We start from the raw sequence: 17,106 nt of genomic DNA, 5'->3' as shown, positions 1-17,106 counted from the left end.
TCATAGTAAGATATCTATGTTAATTTCCTACTTTTCCTATTTTTTTAATCATTGTTCTACGGCTATGTAAGAAGTTAACAATTAGATAATCTGGATGAAGGACATATGGCAGTATTTCTCAACCTCAGAACTATTGGCACTTGAGGCCAGATGACTGTTGTTGGGGGCTGTCCTGTGTATTGTAGGATGTTTAGTAGCATCCTTGGCCTCTACCTACTAGATGCTGATAGCAGCCTCATCTTAGTTGTGACAACCAAAAATTTATCAAGACATTGCTTAATATCCTCAAAGGAGAAGGAATAAAATCACCCCCAGTTGAGAACCACTGGTATATGGAAACTCTAGTACTGGTTTTTTCATCTCCTTAATAAGACTGTGTAAATTACTAGAGGCAGTGAGATGGCATGTTCAGACTCCTTGGTGCACAGGAGGTGCTCACATTAACACTTTTTAAAATGTCTGAAAATGCCTAGCACGGTGCCAGTAATAACTGAGCACCAAATATGTAATAGTTCTTTCTAAAATTTAGTAAATAGACCTCTATGGAGGTTCATGTATAGTCCTAAATCCCGTATTTCAATGGGAACTTAAGCGAGTCTATTCAGTTAATCACAAATTTAATGAAAGACTCTTTAAGTAAAAAAACTACTGCATTTTGACACCTCCAACTCTGAATTTGTCCTTTCACCAACCAACCAAAATGCATCTATGTGGCGGGTCAAGTCTGTCTTTGCAATTTAATGCTCTTTATTCCTCGGGGCTTCTTCAGAACACAAACATTTTCTATTTGGGTTAATTTTACACTTAGAATCTTACCGAAACTTCATTCTTCTTCTTTTTTTTTTTTTTTTTAGAGATCAGCTCTGCTGAATGCTAGGTGTGATGATAATGGAAAATCTGTAATATTGTTTCACAGAAGTTTAGAACACAATGTGATCTGAAGGAAAATGGAAGTAGAATATGGATAAAAATAGTTTCTGGTACCCTTAGATTTGACATTTCAGACTACAATTTTTTGACAGCCTGACCTTGCTACTCATATTGCTCACAGCTGCCAGTTAGTCAGTGACAATGGAGAAGGGTGTTACTATATTAATAATAGGCCCACACCTGTGATACACAGTTAGTCCAGAGAGGAGGGAGATAGCAGAAAGACAAAGAGAAGAGAGAGGAATCAGAAGACAGGAACAATGATGCAAAATGAAAGCAGAGGAAGGGACAGAGATATAGCACAGGAGAAAGAGAAATAGAGTAACAGCAGGGTTAGAGATAAAGTTCAAGAACACAACAGATAGAAAGAGCAGTAAGCAAAAACTTAGCTGTCTCTTGTTGAGGGAAAAACAAAGAATGAAAGACTGAAAGAGAAACAGAAAAAACAAATACGTGAAATGTGCAATTAAAGAGAAGACAAGGATACCTTAAGATTCTGAGCTTTAATTAATGACTTAGAGTTCATCCAGAGGAGTGTGCTCAGAGCTATGAGAAATTTAGAAATGACAAATTATGGGGAAAAAAGTAACTAGGAATAACGTGCAAAAATGAGAAGACATAATGGGAATACATAGTGATCTTCAAATATTCATAGGAATTCCATTAAGAGACCAGGAAAATGGAATCAGTCTTTGTTTACTCCATGGTTCTGGGGAAAAATGGGTGGGTGAAGGAGAATTAAAAGAACTATAAGGATGTACACTTTCTAGGATTTAGGCTGTTGAACAGTAGATTGAGCCATGTATGATTTCCTGAGCTCTCCATCACTTGGTAATGCTAGAGAAAGGCTTTATTTCTTCTGTAACAGGCAGTAGGACTAGTGTGTCATATAATTTATGATCTAAACTCAGACACCATTGAAATAAAAGGGAGTTCATTTATAGTTACTTCTAGACAGTAAGTTTAAATCAGAACTCTTCTGGGCAAACTGGAATATATGGTAACCCTGTAAAGGACTAATTGATTTCTGAGAATATTTCTAATGCTCTGGCCTCAATCATTTTTTTCCTTTTTTGACTGGTCACTTCACTGGAACATTTCTCAGCCATTTGAAACTGGAATAGTGATCAAGTCTCCCCATGTATTCCTTTGAATAAAAGTTAACACAATAATTAGTATAAATTAACTTTTTTAAAAATTCAAGTTATGAATTAATCTAGTTAATTAATACAAGGATTAATACTTGAATATGCCTTATGTGCCAACCATTGAGCTAAATACTGTGGAATCAGTGGTGAGAGAGAGAGAAGAGATTCTTGCTATATGGAAGCCTATATTCACCACTAATAGTCATGATCTCAACAGAATTAATGTTCTCTTCTGTAAAGATCATTAGGTTTATTCTCTCTTAGCTAAATACTCCATTGGAACCAATTTTACCTATAGTTACTGATTATTTAGCATGTTCTAGCTATGGCATTCGAATCTCTGAAATTCTGTTCTAATTACATCTATGTATGCTCAATACTAAAAAAATTGCAAAATAAATATTATTAATTCCATTTTAGAGATGAGTAAACTAATTTTCAAGAGATTAAATGATCTGCTTAGGAATTCAAAAGAGGCATGGAACAGAAAGGGTCACATAAATAGCTTTTCCTCTTCTTCTTCCAGTGTGACCTCTACTAAACTACAATTGCATCTTATAAAAACAAATGTGCCTATTTAGGGACCTTTACTCATCAAAGTATAAGAGTGAGATTCAATTTATTTTTTAGTAAATTCTATTTCATTTTGAAAGAAATAACTTTCCTTAACTCTAGAGCAACTTGTCGAACTTCTGTTTATATAAACATATTTCTGGGGCAGATGAAGATCACACAGTCAGTGAGTGGCGGAATTGGAATTTGAACCAGTGTTCTGTCTACACTGACTGTTACCTGCAGATATATTTATAGAGAGTTGCAATGAGTTTCATGTTAGAGTTGATGGATCCTAGAGTTTTAGAAACAAAAGAAAGGACATAAGGAATAATATAGCTGAAGAGTGCCCAAGTAGAGGACACTCCTTTATGTTAAGCAATTATCAATGATGGAAAGCATCCCCAAACGGACATCATTTGAAATAAGTGGTTTTGGCTATCTACAAAATTCAAGGGTGGGCCTGACTTTACTCTTTGCTATATCCAAGATCTCAAAGAAAGTTTAATCATTGACATTCTACCTTTCCTCTATAAAAAAAATTATAGAATAATTCCACAATTCCATTTCATAATTCTCCGACATGATGTCTCTAGCAGCTCCAGGCTCATGTCCCTGCAGCATTAAAACCAACGAACAATGTTTCACTGTACCCAAATATTTTTTAAAGAGAAGAAGGAAAAGACGGAAAGAAGGAAGAGAGAGAGGGAGGGAGAGAAGATGCCCTAAATCTGATATTCATTCTTCCACAGTGGATAGCAAAACCATTTTTGTGACCCGTCTGGTGACATAGCCACAGGGATGTGTAAATGGAATCCACTGTCTGTAATCATGACCACCCATAGAACAGTGAGGAATCTGAACCACCCAAAACATGTAGGCTACAACCGGGGGAAGGAAGGATTACCAAGGAAAGTCGCAGAAGCAGGCACCAGAAGAAAAGGGAACAGAAGCTGGACAGTGAAGCTTAGCAAATGTTCACCATCCCTCATCTTTGGACATCATAAGATAAAGTGCTCAGTAAGATGGGGAAACGAAAGGCATATTTGGCAGCTTCGTATCTGTACTGGGGACTGTGACTCTTTGAGTTAGTCACAGTTTTTCTTTACTTTTGTAGTACAAAAGTGATTAGAAGATAAATGTATACCGAGTACAGTACTATATCTATTAAATTCTCAGCTCAGGACCTCTGTGTAAATTACGAGGGGCAGTGAGATCGCATGTTCAGACTCCTTGGTGCACAGGAGGTGTTTACTAGATATTAGCTTATTTGCCTTTCCCTTCCTCCTCTTCCTTCTCCCTGCTTTCTCATTCTTTTTCTTCCCATTAGTGTTTGGCCCTAGCTCTGCCCTTTGGGGTCAGGAAGAATGAGTCTACCTCCCTCATATGACATTCAGCCTCATCCATATCTTCTTCTCCAATTTAAATGTCTAAAACTCCTTCAAGTGTTGTTTCCATGGCTAGTTTCTCAAAATTCCAATTGCCTACATCTGGATACATACTGATTCATCAATAACAGAAGAGAATACAGTGCTATAGATGATATTTAATTATATATATGCTATTCAAGAATCTTTTGTATCTAGCCATTCCTGAACTTCGCAGTCTTCAGATCATCTATTCTAATTCCTTGAGAGATAAGAATTTGCCCTTTACCTTTATTTTATTTTGTAACAGTTTTATTGAGGTATAATTGATAAAAAGGAACTGTTCATATTAAATGCGTACAATTTGATGAGTTTTGACATATGTATACACCAGTGATACCATCACCACAATTAAGGTAATAGACATATCCAGCACTTCCCAGTGTGTCTGTGTGTCCTTTTGTTATTTTGTCTTATTTTTGTGGTAAGAATGCTTAACATGAGATTCATCCTTTTAGTACAATTTGAAGTGCACTTTCTGATATCTCAGCTGATAGAGTGGAGGACTGTAAACTTGACCCCTCTCTTTTTAAATCTGTCCTAGATTTTCCTAATGTTCTTTATATCATTCACTTGTGTAATTTCCTTGAAGATGACTCCATTTATTTGTGAGGAACGCCTATGAAATCAAGAAGGACAGCATGGTACAATGAAGAAAGGATAAGCTTTGAGACCAGAAACCCTGTGCGTGCTCAATATTAGTTCCTTTGTTCACAGGGGAACTACTTCTGGTAAATCATCTAGCCATTCTGAGCTTCATTTTCACTACCTGTAGTGATTATGATAACAATATTGAATCCTTCACAATGTAGTTGGTTGTAGCTATCAGTATTAGTAAATTATTAAAATATAACTCAATTTATTTTATGATCATTCTTAAAACCATGGAGTCCAGGGATCCTAACATCATTATGCTGGCATACGGAAGAGTTTCTTATCTTCTGCTGAGTGGCTATTTAGAATATGGTCTAAAACCTATATGGGAATGAAATGTGATCATTTCTCAAATATGAAGTTCCCTTGAGAATAAAAATAGGGAGAAATAATTTTGCTATTTTATAGGCAACTGTAGCATTCAGAAGTGCAATGCATCAAATATGTTCAAGTGAATCAATATCCTCTCAGTGTGACTTGAGTATAAATCAAAATTTATGATCCAAATATGGCATACTGTGACCAAAGCGAATGAATACGAGAAAGTGGTATTCGAGAAATAAACATTTCTATATCAGAATGGCTTGCCATTAATTTTTATAAAAGCATTGAAAAAAAACAGAGCCAGAGACATTTCTGCATGCAAATGATAATTTGCTCTTCCCTAAAAATTCAATATGGCAACGAACTCTGTGAAATTACAGTAAATTTTGTTCATAGTAGCCAACAGTACAACAATAACAAGTAAATATATTCAAGAAAGTGTACTTATAGTTAAATATTATCTTAAAACAGACAAGGCTAAAGAAAATCAATTAAAAGAGTCTCCATATTATACAAATGTGAGGTGAGGTTAACTTAGTCAGAGTCAGAGAGCCAGTTAGCAGCAGAGTTTCCAACATCAGTTATGTGTAGATGATTACCAAATTCATATTTCACATACATATCTCTCTCTCCTGGTTATAAACTATATCAACTGTATACTTGTAAGTTTACCAGATTTAGCAAATAAAAACTCAAGGTGCCCAGCTAAAGGGAACTCCAGGTAAAAAGACCCCAAATGATTGTTTAGTATAAGCTTGTACTATGAAATATTTTGTGCATATTTATATTAAAATTATTTATTGTTTATCTGAAGTTCAAATTTACTGGATGACCTGTATTTTATCTGACAACTTTGTACACTAGGAATTCACATTTGGATGAACCATGGACACTCTTAGGTCAACATATTCAAAATCAAATTTGTTATCTTTACCTTCAAACTCAGCCTCCCTTCACATCCCTGTTCTTAGTGAGTCTCCTCACTACCGCCGAGTTTCCCAATCCAGAATCCTGGCATCATTCTTGACTTTCCTATTCCTAATCAATTTCCTCCCTGCTCGCACCATCAATCACTTCTTAAACATCTAAGGATTTTCATCTCTTGGTTCTCACTGGTGTTGCTTAGTTCAGCTCATTCTTATTTACTTTGGTTACTGAATGCCCCCAATTCGTTTATCTGTTCCTATTTCACCTCCTTAATCTACTCATGACTTTATAACTAGAAAGAGAAAGAGAAAATTACAGGTCTGATGATCTCTTCTCTTTGCTTGCGCACTTTAACGGCCACTCATTAATGATGAAAGAAGACCTACAGCATTCTTTCTCAAGATCATTCATCATCTGGCCACTGCTTGCTACAGCAACCCCAAATTTCTCAAAATACCCATGCCCTCTAAAGTCTAGATCAGGGGTTTTCAATCTACTGCCCACTAATTGATTTTGTCGATAAAGTTGTATTAGGGCTTAGCCATGCCCATTTTTCTACATATTATCCATACTATCCCCACCATATCTCCAGTAGTTGCAACAGAGATTGATGGCTTCCAAAGCCTAACATACTTACTATACGGCCCTTTATAGGTTTGATGATCTATGCTCTAGATACATGAAATAATTTGTAATGCTTTTGAACTTATACTCTGTCTCACAACTAGGCTAACATGAACAATCTCTACTGAAAATGTTCTTTCTTTTCACATAAGCCACTACAATTCTCCTCAAAAACTCCTGTCCTCCTTTAGACTTCAACAAAAACACCTGTGCCTCCAGAAAACCTCCTGGACTACCAGAACTGGTATGAGGGCTCCACCTCTGGGTTTCGTTGGTCAATTCCTCCCTACTTCTTTGTTCTACTTATCACACTTGATAAATATTAAGTATAATTTTTATTCCAAGACAATAAGATCTGTGCCTCATTCTTTGTTCTAATCTTAGTGCTTAGCACTGAGCTAGTGTGAACTAGATGCTCATTTTTGATTTTAAGATTTATTTCTATCAATGAAGCCTGACCCCAGGTGTACAGACACTTAGTCCAGACCTATTCCCATCCTTCCAAGGCTCTTTGTTCCTCCTGTATAGATAGGTTTGTTTTAGGCTTTCGAGCATGTATCTAAAATATGTTTGTTATTGCCGATGTAACTTGAAAATCAGCTTTTGAAGTTAAGAACTTTGCCTAATAGGTTAGAATAACTTTCTCTGTAGCTAATATCCAGGATTAAGAGCCAAAGAGTAATGAAAAATATAGATTTAAAACATCAAAATCATTGAACAGAAGGTGAAAAATCAAGGAAAAGACTAAAAGAAACACCTCATAGCTGCCTGAGAATATTTGCTAGGAATGGCCTTAATTTCCTATCTTTACTTTTTGTTGCTGTTTGTTCTATTTATCTTTGTTGATTTTATTTTGCTTTTGTTTTTCCATTAATTCACTTGATGTTACGTAGGTTGAGGGGCTGGTTTGCCAATGCACACGTTTACTAATCCTGAAAGTCAAATTACATCATTGAAAGAGCCAAATCCAACTTTCTTTCTCCCAGGGAAAAGTAGGGAAACTATTATCCTCATCCCAAGAGATGCTATCTAAAATTTTAGAATATTAGTAGATCTCTCTCTCTGAGAATTTCAAAGTCAACTGAATAGAAGAAATAAGCAATAATTTTACTATTAAAAATTGAGAAGAAGAGGAATAGGAGAGGGGGTGATGGAACATAAATAGCTCTTAGTAAAGCAATGTTTGTAAAGGCAATGTATGTTTATGTAATAACTATCATAAGAACTAAATTCATAAATTGTTAATAGCAGATGATCCTGGGAAGTAAGACCAGTAATGGGGGAGTTTGGAATAGGAAATTGATACTTTTCATCACAAGGCCTTTTATATTACTTGTTTTTTTGATGCCACTCACTATCTGATATTTAAAAGTGATAGGTTTTTAAAATATATTTTCTTCCTGGATTTTATCTCTGGAATAGCATTTATGAATATTTTAATCCTTTATCCATGGACTCACATTTCAGTTATCCTTATTAAACTTTAAGTCCCAGATTACTTTCTGAAGGATTGGACATTTTATTTCCTGATTTATTTACATTCAGTTCAATATTTGCCACATAGCATGTGTCTAACAATGAAGCATTTTCATACAGTCTCCCAGAGGTCTGCAGAGGGATAGAGCCCCAGTTGGCCCTATTGGTAATGAATAACTATTCATTACCACACAGTATATTGAGACCCTTTTTTTTCCGGCTTCACTTCCCCATTCTGTACTGGTGCACCTTGTGACCCATGCCAAAATAGACTATTTCACTCAAAGCCTTGAATCAGGATCTGCTACAAGGGAAACACAACCTACGATAACTGGAATGAAAAGTAGGATTATAGATCATAGGAGCAGAGTTCTGTGATTAGATTGATAACGACAAAATGATAACATGATACAATAGAGTATGATAAATCAGGTTAATAAGATTACAATCATGGTGGATGGTGACGGGATAGATATAGGAGTGAGAAGATGAACTGGGTTATGGGATTATGGGAAATGTAAAGATTCTGGTTGTTAACAACTGCCATAGAGCTCTGAAAGAAGAAAATACTAGTCTCAGTTTAGCCAACTATTAACCCAGGGAACATCGTAAAAGGAATTAAGCTTCAATGGAAATGTTTAAAAAGACCCTCAACTTCACCTGGAGAATAGACTTTGTTGAATATCCGGCCTAACTTTGATTATAAGGGTTTCAGAGTTAGGATGAAGGCTGAATTCACAGATCCAGCAAGTCTTCTGTGGTAAAGTTAAGTCCTTGATAAGAAAAGAATAGGACTTCCCTAAATCTTCTAGGCTGCAGAGTGGCTTTCTACTATTTACTAAAGAAGGGCAATCTCTCATTGTATGAAGACCATGCCAGGGCCAGGGACAAGGTGAATGCCAGCCAATGATACCATCTCAAGATCTGTTGCTCTCTTCATTGTTCTAAAAGACCAATATTTAGTGTGAGCATGACCCAAGGACAAAAGGGTATATCCTGAAAGAAATGTAGATAGTACACACCATCAGGATTCAGCAGAACCTGCCTGGGGAGGGATCTGGAGGGTCCAGCAGAATATATGGCCTGATGGGGGAGAGTTTACTGACGTGAGACATTCTACAGTGACTTAGGATTTAACACATCAGCAAGGATGCCTTAAGTCAATCCTACTACACTTTTGCAATTGGTCCTTGTGGCTTAGGAAAAGTGTTGGTCTAGGAATAAATGAAGAAGAGATGCCAGAATGGCTTTAATAGATATGGATGAAAGGATTTCAGAATAGCTTAGGCCAAGTAGTACACATATTTATTAGAGGTAAAGTGGATACAAATTATTAGAGGTAAAGTGGACAGGTAGCAAGTCCAGGAAGGTAACCAAGGATCTCAGTGATGGCCTTTCAAGTGGCAAGATAGACATCCAATGAGAATAATGTTTTTATATTTATATATAAAAAAAAAAGATTAGGGACAGGTAAGAAGGCTAATGTCAACTGATCCATTGGAAAATCACTCTCTCTTACCCAGTTTCCAGACCTAAGCCAATTGTTGGACTCCAGAGTCTGTTGATTGAAAGGAAGATCATAGCTGTTTAAGGAAGGGCCCTTTAATACTACAGCAAATATGTACAATAGTTATGTCTTCCCAAAGCAACATACAGCTATTTATAAAAGTAACTCTTCACTGAAGAAAAAGAAGTATCTAGATGTTGAGGGGGCTTATTGGATAGAGGATCTGAAATACTACTGGTAACAGAGGAATGAGTATAATTCCTCTTTTAGACTGTGGGTGTACAGAGAGCACATAATAATTAGACTCCTGACCCAAATATGTCCCATCTCAGTTTCTGAGTACATAGTGACTGAGTCATTTCACCAGTCTCAGATAGCCCAATCCATATGGATATAATTAGCAGCTGGAAGAACCATCATCTTGTTCCCTCACCTGAGGATGAAGAGATATTATGCTGTAAAGGGCCAAATGGCAGTTCATGAAACTCCCCGCATCCCCCATTCATGTAAATCTCAAGTAATAGGACATCCTGAATGAAGTGGTAGAGATAATGTCACCCTCTAAAAGGATATAGCAATGGTGGGCCTCATTTCATCCTGCTTAATTCACTAATATGGAATGTAAAAAAGTAAAAAAGAGATGAATCTTGACAGATGATGGTAATCTTTCATAAATATAAGTGGTAGCCCCAATAATAGTTTCTGTGTTGAAGTTGCATCTTTTCTAGAAGAAATCATCATTCCCTGCTCGCTCTTGGTACATAGCTCTTGATCTGGGAAAGCTACATTTTTCAATGCCTATCAGGAAAGAGGATCTGATGTCATTAGCATTCATTTGAAAAGACAGCAATACACTATCCCAATCTTGTCTCAAGGCTATGTTAATCTCCTGCTTTCGGTATCAATGTAGATTGAAGGGACCTTGATCATCTGGACATGTTGTCATGCATTACACTATTCCACTATACCAGAGTTCAGCAAACTTTTACTGTAAAGGGTCAAGTAGAAAATATTTTAGGCTTTGCAGACCATACAGTCTTTGTCACAACTGCTAAACTCTGCCACTGAGCAGTCATAGACATCATGTAAATTAATGGGTATGACTGTGCCCCGATAAAATTTTATGTGTGAAAACAGAAGACAGGCTGCACTTGGCTTGGGGATTGTAGTTTTCATACCTCTGCACTATATTGATGACATCATTTAATTTGACCTAGTGACCATGAAAAGACAAGTACTCAGGAAATGCTGGAAAGGCACTTATGCATCAGAGGGTGGGCTATTAAATGCTATAAAGTTTTGGGGACTTGACATATCTGTTAAGTTTTTAGAGGTCTGAGAGTTTCGGTAATACTGAGACATTTCTTCAAAAGTAAATTTCAAGATATTTCACTTGTGCTTCCTACCACTAAGAAACTGGGACAGTGCTTGAATGGCCATTTCAAGTTTTGAAGACAGCATGTAGCACTTTTAACAATATAGCTCTGATTCATTTATTAGATGACTCATTAGGCTGCCAGATTTGAGTAAATTTAGAACAATAGAGACTTCTTCAGTAAGTTCAGGAAGAGATTCAAATGGGTGCATTAAAGGATGTAAAGGTATCTATATGTTATCCATGGTGGTCCACCACCTGTTGACTCTCTGGCAAGGCTCTGAAGCCAAACTGTATTCTTTGGACTAGAGCACTATTCACTTTTGAACAACTTTTTACAAGCCGCTGGACATTAGCAGAAACTTTATAATAGACCATGAGGCAGCTAGTGAGTATGCAATGGATATACTCATATGTCAGTTCATATATGTTATCCTTCATACCATATGGTGAGCCCATTATGAGCTAATTATTATCAAGAGAGCACGACATCTATTTATTATGTTATAGAAATGGTACTTTAGGAATTGGGAATGTGTAGGACAGAAGGATACAAATACTTTATACAAATGGGTGGCCCAGATCCTTATGTCACCAGACTCTCATGGCCAATGCCTCTTCTCAGCTCATACCTATAGCCCTATTAGGTATTTCATAGGACCAGTTGAGTTTAGAAGAATAACCTGAAACTGGTTCATAAATGAGTCAACTTCATATGTTGGTACAAGCAGAAAACAGAAAATTTCTGCAGAATAACCCCAATATCCATAAAATACAATAATGGTGATTATTCCTCCCCAGTGGACACATCTTTAGCAGTACATCTGTTCATCCACTTGGTGGGAAAAGTGGTCACAGATAAGAATACATCGAGACACTTGAGCAGTGGTAAATGACTTAGCCTGGAAAAGATTAGAAATTGAGGATAATGAAATAAGAAAATTGTCACAGATGCTTGGGGATGGACCTATGAAATTGAACCCAAAAGGTGTAGATCTTTTTGTCTCAGGGCAACACCCACTAGAAGAGTATCCATATCAACAAAAACCATAAACAATCAGATAACCAAGATGAATTCATCCAATTGAGAGCAGCCAGCCTCCCTTTTTGTCCACCCCAGTGCCTGCATAACATGCCCATACAGTGAACATTCATGGTGGTAGGACTGGAGGCTATTCATGGGTCAATCATTATAGGCTTCCTTTATCAAGGATGTGATAAATGTTGTGCTGCTGATATCAAACCTACTAGTAGCAAAAGCAGCAATTTGGCCCTTGCTATGGTGATACGTAATAAGAAGATCAATCAGCTGGTTAAGGATAAACGACGTAAGAACTCTAGCACCTGCACAGGGTCAGAAACTTGTCCTTACAAGAATTGATATATTTTCTGGATTTGGGTTTGGCCATCCCTGACGATGTTGTTGAGATACCATACTCATCCCCTTTGCACTCAGTGCTCCTGTGTGTTACTGACTTGGTAACTTCCTGCTACAAGTACCTGGGCACATTTGCCAAAGGGATTATCTGGCCACTGGAACAGATTTGGCACTCACAAAAACAGACTGGAGGTACCAATAAATTAGCAATGTAGAAGTAGCATTAAACTTATCATTAACAGGAGTTGGTGCTTAAACATGTCAGCTTCTTTGCTTCTTGGGTGGGAGAATCCTGAGGTTTACTCTTTTCAGTTTTCCAGGGATCTCTAGCAAGATTGAGGCCTAGTGACCCACAATGGTAACCAGTTAATTAGCACAACTTTTATTGACTTTTTTCTCTTCCTCATATCACCTCTCTACTCCCCTCCCACAATTTCTGTGGTTATATCACTAATAAATCACTTGCATTCATGTATTTGTGTTAGCTTCTTCTTCTCAAGAATTCCAGCCTTACTACATTTGTATTTATAAAATTGTCCATTAAACCAAATTATTTAACTACATCTGTAAAATTTCTTTTAAAACATCTATTATTCCTTCATTGGGCAAAGATTTATTGGGAACGTCTTACGTATATAATATATATTTGGTCTTCAGCAATGCACTTTCTAGTGATTTGAGAGACAAATGAACTAAAATGAGATTGCAGCATGACAAGTCTTTAAACAGAGGATTACAGGAGACACCACAATGGAGAGGGAGAGAGGGAGGGAGAGCGACTACTTTATACTTAGTTCAGAGGTCAGGGAAGATATCATAGTTGAGGCCATGAGAGATTTGTATCAATGAGTGAGAAGGTTGAAAAGCTTGCTTTAGCTTTGAGTACTTAGAGACAGGCGAGGTAAGGAAGAACATTATATGTCAAGGGAGGAGCATGTGAAAAAATGTATGGAGGTGTTTCTAGAGAAGTAAAGAGAGCCCATACCCATTGTTCTTTGCGTTTACTTATTTTTTTAGAGACGGGGGTGGGGGGGGCAGCGTTGAAGGATTTATTATTGCAATACCTAATTTTCTGCCTTTGAATCATGTTCACTTAACATTTCTGCCAAAAGATATATGAGTTTGAAAACTGAACCAATGAATATACTTTTGAATATTTTAGAATTATTTTAATAATAAAAATTTCGTGAGATGGGAATGAGATCAGAAAGATAAATGTTCTAAGTGGTAAATGCATTATCTGTAGCCCCCAAATCTCAATAACATCTGATTCTAGGCTCTAAAGAACACATTTTTGATCATTTCTGTTAAAAATCACCTCATTGCATTGATTCTAGAGAACAGATTTTGTGTGTGTTGGTGATGGTGATGGTGTTGGTAGAGGGTGTTTTTCTTCACTGTATGGTCTTCTCTGCCCAGAAATAGGAATTCTCCTCAATTCTTCCACCTCTCCAGGAAATGTTGGGGCAGATTCTTCCTGTCTTCTTGCTGCCTATCACTGAATACTCCCTGAAGGATGGAAGGAAGTACTGGCATGGGTGAAAGCTGGATATTTGTTGGCTACACTACTAATCAAAGTTAAAAGTAGTGTATGTTCCTGCCTTTTGTCTCTCTCTAAAGGGACCTGCCTACAAGTGGAGCACGTTTCTTCATCTATTCCTGCTGTGGTGGACTAAGCTTCCTGTAGTCTTCTTGAATCCTCTTGAATGTCCGTCTACAACAGTGCTCAATTCACAGGAGAGGTGATAAGAATTCTTATTCTGACTTCAAGTCCAGGCTACACTTTCTAATTTAATATCTACAAGAAATAAAGTGGATTATGTGTTTTAATGTTTACCCAGCTCCTGTGTGTCAGTTGGTCTATAATCTGGTGGGCAGGAAGGGAGAATTATAAATTTCCTCCAAACTTCAGCAGTTTTTATCTTATTCTATCAGTCATAAGAACGCTTTCTTATGCTTACCACAATGCACACTGTAGCATGCTAGAGCTGAAAGGAATTGTAGCAAGCATGCAACCAGTGTCTCAATTCACAGCTAAGAAACTTAGCTCTACAAATTTTAAGCAATTGTCTAAGGTCATAGATTTACTTGGAGGAATAACTAGAACCAGAATTTAGGCTTATTGATACTCATCTCAGGATAGTTTTCATACAATCTGACTTCCTCTCAATAAATATGTACTTAATAAATGAATGAATATAGCATTAAAATTATAGCAACAAAGCATAGGCTGATTTAAAGGAAATCATAGGATGAATACATTAGACCTTAAGGGGATAGAGTATCAGACTACTAATTTCAAATTGTATTTTGATTGGTGCTCAACATCAGCAATATTATATTTCATAACTATAAGATGGTGCCTGTTGGTGATAAAGTGAAGTAGAGTGCACTTACAGAAAAGAAGCAAAACTGGATCATTTCATCAAGAGGCTTACAGTTTATCTAGAGAAACAGGCATGTGGACAAACCAATATATGACCTGTGATACTGCATCTGGTACTGTAGAGTTTCTTGGACAGCATCAGGCAAACAATTGAGTAGGCAGTGGAATCTCGCTAGATCATCTGAGAAAGCACTGCAGAGCAATGAGTAGATCTGTAAGGTTACGAGATGGCTAAGGACATTTTGGTGGATGGAATAGAAAGAAGCCAAAGAACAGGGGTGGGAAGGTATGTGTGATGTGGGAAAGGAGAGGAATCTTGTCTGCAGATGATTGCTGGGGAAGAAAAAGAATGGGAGTTTCCTAGGGCTGCCTCATTAGGGTGATAGAAAGAGATGATCATTGGAAGATCTGTACACCACCAACCGCTTCAAAGCTTATGCTGGAACTTGCATAAAAATAGGACGCCTTGTCAAAGCACAGTTCTGATAACGTCTCACTCTGGCTTTAAAAATTATACTAGCTCTCCTGTATCTTCTGGATAAAGCCCAGCTTCCTAAGCCCGCCTACTTTTAGGCCTACTCAATTTCTCCACAATATACAGGATTCTAGTCAAAAGGAAATTTCTCTTTATTCTATATATCCCCCTTTTCCCTCCCAATCCTCTCCCTCTAACACATTCATCATAGTTTTCCTATGAATGCTACTTATCTCTTTTCCGTTTCCCACAAGAGTGAATCCAATTGATCTTCACCCTACACTTCAAATGTCATCTCATTCATAAGCCCCTTCTACCATATAATTGTGTTTTCTCCTCCTCTGAGATCCTCTAACACTTAACCATAACTTCCTTTTAACTAATGCATACCTTATTCTGCCTCATTTTATAGTTGTATGTGTGTGTTTAGATTTTTTTCTCCCACTAGACTCCTAACACCTTGAAGAAAACATCCATGTATGTCTTAACTCTGTGTCCTCCATAGTAGCTAAGACACAGACTGGCAAAGACTCATGACTCCTGAAAGATGATTTGTCTTCCTTTAAGCAATTGAATTAGGATTTAAGTGCAATTCATTAGGGAGAGGCACCATTTTGAATTGAGTGCATGGGAAAGAAAGCACGATGTCTCCATTTCTTTTCTAGAAACAGATAAAAGGGAGAGGAATGACAATCCATTTGGGTCTTAGTAATTGTTATATTAATAGCTAACATTAACATATCCCTTTTCCATTCTTCAGAGCTATACAATTGTGTACACTGCCCCATTTGGAGTCTCACAGTGAACTAGATAAGAGAGAATTACTTTAATTTTCAAAGATAGAAACAGCATCTTAAATGGGCCAAATGATTTGTTCACAGGTAAAATTATTTTTCATCAGGAGTCAAAACTAGATCCTCTGACTCCAATACACCAAAACAGACTACCTCCTTCCAAAAAAAAAAAAAAGAAAAACTATTTTACCCAAACATTTCTGACTCTTTTCCCTTTTTTGATCAGATGCAACCAGTAGGTAAGCTCAGAATTGTGTATTTTTCCAATTTTTAAAAGACGAATCTCTGATTTAGAAGGGTTAAGAGGCTTAATAATAATAGCTTACTGTTAACTAGGATCTATTCTGTATCATTTTTCTAAGCATTGCTCCGAGGTACTATTATTATCTCCATTTTCTAGATGAAAAAACCGAGGCACAGGGAAGCCAAGTAACTTGTCTATAGATGAATGATAATAGATACCAGATCTGCAACTCCAATCAAGTCTTCTGACTCTAAACCTATACTAATTTCACAAGATCCCACAGCCTGAAGAGAAGATAAAGGAAGCACAGAAAGCAAGCAAGAAAGAAAGAAATGAGAAAGCTGTGTAGAAAGGACTTACTACGAACATCAACTTCTCAAGTCTATAAGATCTAAAGATTCTCAATGAATAAACTCTTTTCTGGAGGTAGCATATGTACTGAGAGAACCTCATAAAAAGTTTTAGGACACAGGAGAACTATTTAGAACAACACTCAGAAGACAGAACACTTATGACTTCCCTATTGGGAGCAAAAGTGATTCTTCAGTAAACGCAACTGAAACATTGATGCCAACATGAACTTATAGAAATCCTCCCTTGTGTAGATTCTTGTATTATTTCTATTTCATTCTTCTTCTTGGGACATCTAGGGTTATTCACAAATTCATTACTTTTCAGTAACAAATTACACTGTTATACAAATGCTTTAGTAAATGTCTTTTGGGATCATGTAATTCCTTTAGGGGGTGTATGGGGAAACCCTCTGTCTACTTGATTTACAAAATGCAGATGGTTAGTAATACTTGAATTGTTATTGATGCCTCCTAACATCTTTCTCAGCACCCTTAAAGAGAGTGGCATAATTCTTTAAGACATAATATTACA

Source organism: Equus caballus, chromosome 3 (genome assembly GCF_041296265.1).
Source record: "Equus caballus isolate H_3958 breed thoroughbred chromosome 3, TB-T2T, whole genome shotgun sequence".
NCBI classification, from domain to species: domain Eukaryota; kingdom Metazoa; phylum Chordata; class Mammalia; order Perissodactyla; family Equidae; genus Equus; species Equus caballus.
Note: the sequence above shows the minus strand (reverse complement) of the source record.